Raw genomic sequence first — 6,975 nt, 5'->3', positions numbered from 1 at the left:
GATCCCCCTCCACCCAGAGATGTGGGGCCCCCAAGGGACCCTGAGGTTCACGAGGGCGATAGAGAGGCCTCATCCCCGGCCGTCCTACCCAGAGGGAGTCCTCCAAGGGAACCACCGGGGAATACCAACGAATTCCTGCTCCCTAAACCGCCACAAGTACCGAACTCCGGCTGGCAAGACCTGGGCCCCTCGACGCGTAGACATGATAAGCATCCCCGGGTCCATTCCGTGAGCTCGAGTTCGAAATCTCGATTCTATGAAGAAGAAATACGTGAGCTCCACCATAAGAACCAACGGTTAAAGACCACCCTGGAGAACATGCAAGAGGTGTTAAATGGCCTATTGCAGGATAAGTCGAGCGTGGCTTTGCCCAAGAGAAAAGAGAAAGGTCAGGAGGGGGTGGAGACCACTGTACCGGTAGATGATGGGAGGACCCGAAACTCCACCAGTAACACCCCCCGAGCAAAGCAACGCGAACATCCTGAACCACCGAAGCAGGCCCAGAAACCAGAGCCAAGGACCAACGCTGCCCCTCGCAATGAGGACGAGGTCACCTCTAAAAGGGCACCCTCAGATTTACGAGAGGAGCTCAATAAAAAGAGGGCGGGTAAAGGGACCACGCCCCCTATGGCGCCTCGAGAGGGCAAGGGAAAGGCGGATCTTAACCCGTCCGCTTTGAGGAACTCTCTAAGCAAAAGGAGGCAGGACCTGGACACAGAAATGAGGAGCCTGCGAAGCAAGATCGTCACTACCTCTGGCGGTCAGGCTTTTGAGGAAGAGTTCGACCATGAGTCGCCCTTCGTGAGGGAGATTCAGGCCATCCGGCTCCCTACCAACTTTAAGGAACCCAATATGACTCCATACGAAGGAAGCACGGATCCGAAGTACCACCTGGACGCATTTAATGACCTGATGAAACTGAGAGGAATTGGTAGTGGAGCCAGGTGCCACTGCTTCGCCGTCACATTGAAATGACCCGCATACAAATGGTTCAAAAGATTGAGGCCGGGGTCCATCAGGTTCTGGCAGCAGTTTTCTGATGAATTCCTCCAACAACAACACGCCGTGCGGGACTACACGATGCCAGGCACCAGCCTGGCCAACGTGAAGCAAGGGGAAAATGAGAGCCTCAAGAGTTACATTCACAGGTTCAATATGGAGGCCGCGAAAGTGGGGAGCCTAACCCGCCGAGAGTTAAAAATGGCCATTACAGCCGGAGTGCGCCCAGGAAGCAAGTTGTGGGACAACATGCTGAAGAGGGAAGTCACCGACTTAGATGACTTCTATGAGAGGGCGCAGAAATACATTTGTGTGGAGGATGGCCACGCAAACCTAAAGGCAGGAAAGGAGGGGTCCAACGCGAAGCCCCCAGCTAACGACAGGTCGAATGTAACAAAGAAGAAAAGGGCGTATGATGGGTCGAGAGATGATCAGCAGAGAAAGACCAAACAGGGGAGTGATCATAAGCAAGAGGCTTACACTTACTATACGAACCTTACAGATACCAGGGAGCATATTTACCTCACCAATGAAGACCGAGTTCCCTTCAAGAAGCCCCCACCAATGAGAAAGGACCGGTCCAAAAGGGACCCCAGTAGATACTGCTAGTACCACAAGGATATTGGGCACACCACGGTGGATTGTATCCCCTTGAAGGAGGAAATAGAGGAGCTCATCCGCAGGGGGCATCTAGGCCATTATGTCAGGAGAGAAAGGCCAAAGCCAGAGGATGAGCCTGCGATACCCCAGACGCAAGGGCGAGCCCCAGAAATACAGGGAGAGGTCCGAACCATTTTTGGAGGTCCAGGATTTTGGGGAGACTCTCGGAAGGGGCGAGATAGATATGCAAGAGAGGCCCACGAAGTCCACCACCCTGCGTCATGAGTTTGGAACAAGGAACCCCAAAAATCTTCAAGGGGCGAATGTCAGGCCAAGGCTTGCTATGTGTGTGGAACGATGGGGCACCTCAAGAAGGATTGCCCAACAGTGAAGAAAGGGGAAGCAGGAAAGGTGGACAGCTTGACTCCAGCTCGAGTGTTCACTTTGATACAGGCAGAGACCGAGGCTAGTCCCTCGGTAGTGACAGGTCAGCTTTCTAGCGCTGGCTCTCCTTTTTCTGTATTGATTGACTCTGGTGCTACACATTCCTTTGTTTCTAGTAAAGTGATTGATAGATTGTGTAGACCTAGTGAGTATTGGACTGCGGGGTTTGGGACTTTATTGCCTACTGGGGAACTGGTAGTTTCTAGGAGATGGATTAGGGCACTACTAGTGATGGTTGATAATAGGGAGCTTTCAATTGACTTGATTGAGCTAGATATGGAGGATTTTGACATGATCCTAGGAATGGATTGGCTGGTCAGGTATGGGGTTACCATTGACTGTAGGAAGAAGATGGTGACTTTTGAGCCTGAGAGCGAGGATCCTTTTGTCTTCGTGGGTGCGGTATGTGGACCCCGCGTACCCATGATCTCAGCATTGAGAGCCAGAGACATGTTGTAGGGTTGATGTATAGGTTTTCTGGCTAGTGTGGTGGACACCACCAGGATGTTTCCAGTGGGGCGGGGAGAGACCAGGGTGGTTTGTGAGTTTTTGGATGTATTTCCTATGGAGCTACCGGGATTGCTTCCATGCAGGGAGATTCAGTTTGTTATTGAGTTAGCACCGGGGATAGAATCAGTATCAAGAGCACCATATAGGATGGCACCAGCAGAGTTGAAGGAGTTGAAGATACAGTTACAGGAACTTCTGGATTTAGGATTTATCAGACCTAGTTACTCTTCATTGGGCGCTCAAGTTTTGTTTGTTAAGAAGAAAGACGGAACTCTAAGGATGTGTATAGACTACAAGGAATTGAATAAGTTTACCATCAAGAATAAGTACCCTCTACCAAGGATTGATGACTTGTTCGATCAGCTGCAGGGAAAGACGATGTTCTCAAAGATTGATCTTCGATCTGGTTATCACCAGCTGAGGATCACGGACGAGGATAAGCCGAAGACGGCTTTCCGAACACGGTATGGGCACTATGAGTTCTTGGTCATGTGTTTTGGTTTGACCAATGCTCCGACAGCTTTCATGGATCTGATGAACAGGGTGTTCAAGGACTTCTTGGATCAGTTCGTCATTGTCTTCATCGACGACTGATGAGTCTGTTTTTAGCATTGTTTTAACATGTGTTTAGGGTAAGTTTGAGTAATTTTGGTGGAGTGTTATGCGGTATTATGCTTGTTTTGGTATGTTTGCAGGAAATAAGAGAAGAATTTGTGAAGTTTGGGAAATGACTGAAAAATCAGCTTAAATTGGGAAACTTATGCTAAATGTTGACAAAAAGGAAGTGAAGACTCATTTGTGGAGATAATTGTTCGTTTTGGAGTTTGGAAAAAAGTTTTTGGAAGAATTAGAGGGGCCGCGGCGCTTGACTGAAGAGCTGCGGCGCAAGGAAGAAGCAGAGAGGGCCGTTTTCTGGAATTTTGAAGGGTCGCGGCGCGTGTGGCTGTACGTCGCCTGCAGAAGTGGCATAATTGTTAGATATTTTGGGGTTATTTTTAAATACGGTTTAAGAGTTAATTAGGGTATTCTATTCATTATTAGAAGGGTAGAGAAGTCATTAGAGGCAGAGGAAAACATTGAAGACCTAGAGTTTGATTTCTTATTTTCTTCTGTATTATCTTTACTGGAGTTTATGTTTATATTTAATTTGATTGATTTCATTATGTCTGCTTTGAACTAATCTTGTTATTAGGGTTTTAGTGGATTCTTCTTGAAACTTTTGATCTCTTAATGAAATTTTCTTGAATTTCTTTCTTCTGCTATGGATTATTTATCGTATGCTTAATGCTTATGAATGTTTGATCATCATTTACATGTTTATATGATTTTAACCTATACTCTGAAAAGATAAGGATAATTATGCTATAGGTAAATAATCACAATTTTATATTAGACGAAAGTACTTTTATGAATTGTGTAGTTTAGGGATTATGTGTTTAAAGCCTGCAATATATTGATTTACCACAGAGATGTAGGAAATAGTATATTGTAGAGAATTATAGATCCTAACAAGACTATAATATATAATTGTAATCTGCTACCACAATAGAATTAAGAAATATTGAGAATTGGTTAGAACTCATAAGTGGATGGTTGATGAAACTAAAGCCCTAACTTTTGCATCTATTGAATTAAATCAAATTTCATCTCTGCATTTCCTTAAGTGCTTAGTAGTTTTCTTAATTTTTAGTAATAATTATTTTATTTTTCAATCTGAAATTATTATTTAAATTAATTAGAATTGGAGGTTAATTATTGGTAATTAATAGCAGTCTTTGTGGGATCGACACTTTACTTATCATATATTACTTGATTAGACCGCGTATACTTGCGTGTTACTTTTTGGCGATCAAGTTTTTGGCGCCGTTGCCGGGGACTGTTTGTATTAATATCAATAAGTTAATTTTTTTTCTAATTTGATTTATTTTTTTTCATTTTTTTTAACATTTATTTGGATCAAGGTTCTCTTGTGTTTCAGGACTTGTTGGTATATGCGAAGCAATAGACAAAAACAGATTATACCAATAGACCGGGAAATTGAAAGAACATGCAGACAGAACCGGAAAATAAAAAGGAAATTGGAATTCACCATGGCTGACAATTTGGGAAATGGTGCTAATAATGGTCAAGGGGCTGCTGAGGTTCCAAGGGAGCAAGGAGCACGAACATTAAGAGATTATGTACTCACTACTGTTACAGGAGTGCATTCATGCATTAGACCTCCAACCATTGCTGCCAACAACTTTGAGATTAAGCCAGCCATCCTTCAGATGGTTCAAACAACTGTTCAGTTTGGAGGTATGCCGACGGAGGACCCTAATTTACACATAGCTAATTTTCTGGAGTTATGTGCAATGTTCAAGATGAATGGGGTGAGTGATGATGCTATAAGACTAAGGCTATTCCCATTTTCACTGAGGGATAGGGCAAAAAGTTGGCTAATATCCTTACAAGCGAATTCAATCACTACATGGGAGGAGTTAGCTCAGAAATTCCTTGCCAAGTTCTTTCCTCCAGCAAAGGCTGCAAAGTTAAGGGGCGAGATTAATAATTTTTATCAGTTGGATGGAGAGTCACTGTATGATTCATGGGAGCGCTTTAAGGAGTTGTTAAGGAAGTGTCCGCACCATGGAATCGAAAAGTGGATGTTGGTGCATAATTTTTATAATGGGTTGAATGGGACGACAAGACCAATTATAGATGCTGCAGTGGGAGGTGCCTTTATGAGTAAAAGTGCTAATGAGGCATATGAGCTATTAGAGGAGATGGCGATGAATAATTATCAATGGCCAACTGAAAGGGGACAGCCAAAGAAGGTGGCTAGAATGATGGAATTGGATGCTATAACCATTCTTACAGCTCAAGTAGCAGCCTTGACGAAGCAATTACAAAAGACTACACTCCCATCTCAAACTATGCAAGTTCAAAACCTTTGTGAAGTGTGTGGTACAACCCATCAACCAAACCAATGCCCTGCTATAGACATGAATAACATGCCCATGGAAGAAGTCCAAGCCATAGGAAATTACCAAAGACAGCCTAATAATCCCAATTCCATGACCTACAACCCAGCTTGGAAGAACCATCCCAACTTTTCCTGGTCTAACAACCAAAACACCCTTCAACCTTATCCTCCACCTCAGCCACCATATCAACCTACCCAAAATAGGCCACCTTATCCACAGCAATATGCACACCAAAATCCTCCACCGGGCTATTATCAACCACAAAATAGACCACCTCCCCAAATGCCAATGAAACTAGCTGAAACCCAACCTGATGTGCTTAACCAATTCATGACTGAAACTAGGGCATCCATAAGAAGTTTGGAGACTCAAATAGGGCAATTGGCTACTTTAATGACTAATATAGCTCAAGGAAATTTGCCTAGCACTACAGAAGTTAATCCTAAAGAACAGTGCCAATCTATTACTTTGAGGAGTGGAACGAGATATGAAGGGCTAAAGAAGAGTCAGTCAGAAGAAGAAGAAGAGAAGAAGTTGGATGATGAAAGGTTACTGAAGGCCTTAAGGAAGAAGAGGAGACCCCACCAGTAACTATTGAGCATCATGTTAGAGTTCCATATCCACAAAGACTTCGCAAGCATAATTTGGATAAGCAGTTTGCAAAGCTTTTAGAGGTGTTCAAGAAGCTACACATAAATATACCATTTGCGGAAGCATTAGAACAGATGCCTAGCTATGTAAAGTTTATGAAGGAGATTCTCTTGAATAAGAGAAAGATGGGTGATTACGAAACAGTGGCATTAACAGAAGAATGTAGTGCGATTTTGCAAAGGAAGCTTCCTCAAAAGTTAAGAGATCCTGGGAGTTTTACCATTCCATGCACTATTGGGGAGTTTGAATGTAAGCATGCACTTTGCGATTTGGGGGCGAGTATTAATTTAATGCCTCTGTCTGTATTCCGGAGGCTTGGTTTGGGGGAAGCTAGGCCAACTACAGTAACATCACAGCTGGCTGATAGATCTGTGAAGCATCCACGTGGTATTATAGAAGATGTATTGGTAAAGGTGGACAAGTTTATCTTTCCAGCTGATTTTATAGTTCTTGATATGGAGGAGGATGAGAATGTTCCTATTATTTTGGGGAGACCATTTTTAGCAACTGGACAAGCATTAATAGATGTGCAAAAGGGAGAGTTGAAGCTGAGATTTCAAGGGGAGGAAGTAGTATTTAACGTGTTTAAGGCTATGACTTATCCTAAAGCAAGTGATAGTTGTTTCTCAGTTGATGTGGTCAAAGAAGTAGTAGAAAGAAAAAATTAAGAGAGGATCCTCTTGAGTTGAGTCTTACAGTTGATGATGTAGATGGTGAGGAGAATGAAGAGGTGATGAGTTATTTAAAGTGGATAAAATCAGCTGAGCCGTGGAAACATAAGAAATTTGAAGAATTGGGTGCAAGA

The 6,975-nt window shown here is 43.5% G+C and overlaps 1 non-coding gene across 1 annotated transcript; it reads right to left on the bottom strand.

Annotated features, from left to right (window-relative positions):
* Positions 1 to 5,081: 5,081 nt before the first annotated feature.
* On the bottom strand, positions 5,082 to 5,188 carry LOC133781226 (small nucleolar RNA R71). Its single transcript, XR_009870014.1, has one exon. It is a non-coding gene; the product is annotated as a small nucleolar RNA R71 (small nucleolar RNA).
* Positions 5,189 to 6,975: the final 1,787 nt, after the last annotated feature.

Source organism: Humulus lupulus, chromosome 5 (assembly GCF_963169125.1).
Source record: "Humulus lupulus chromosome 5, drHumLupu1.1, whole genome shotgun sequence".
NCBI lineage: Eukaryota > Viridiplantae > Streptophyta > Magnoliopsida > Rosales > Cannabaceae > Humulus > Humulus lupulus.
The sequence above is the reverse complement of the archived record's forward strand: the minus strand, read 5'-3'. Positions and strand labels throughout refer to the sequence as shown.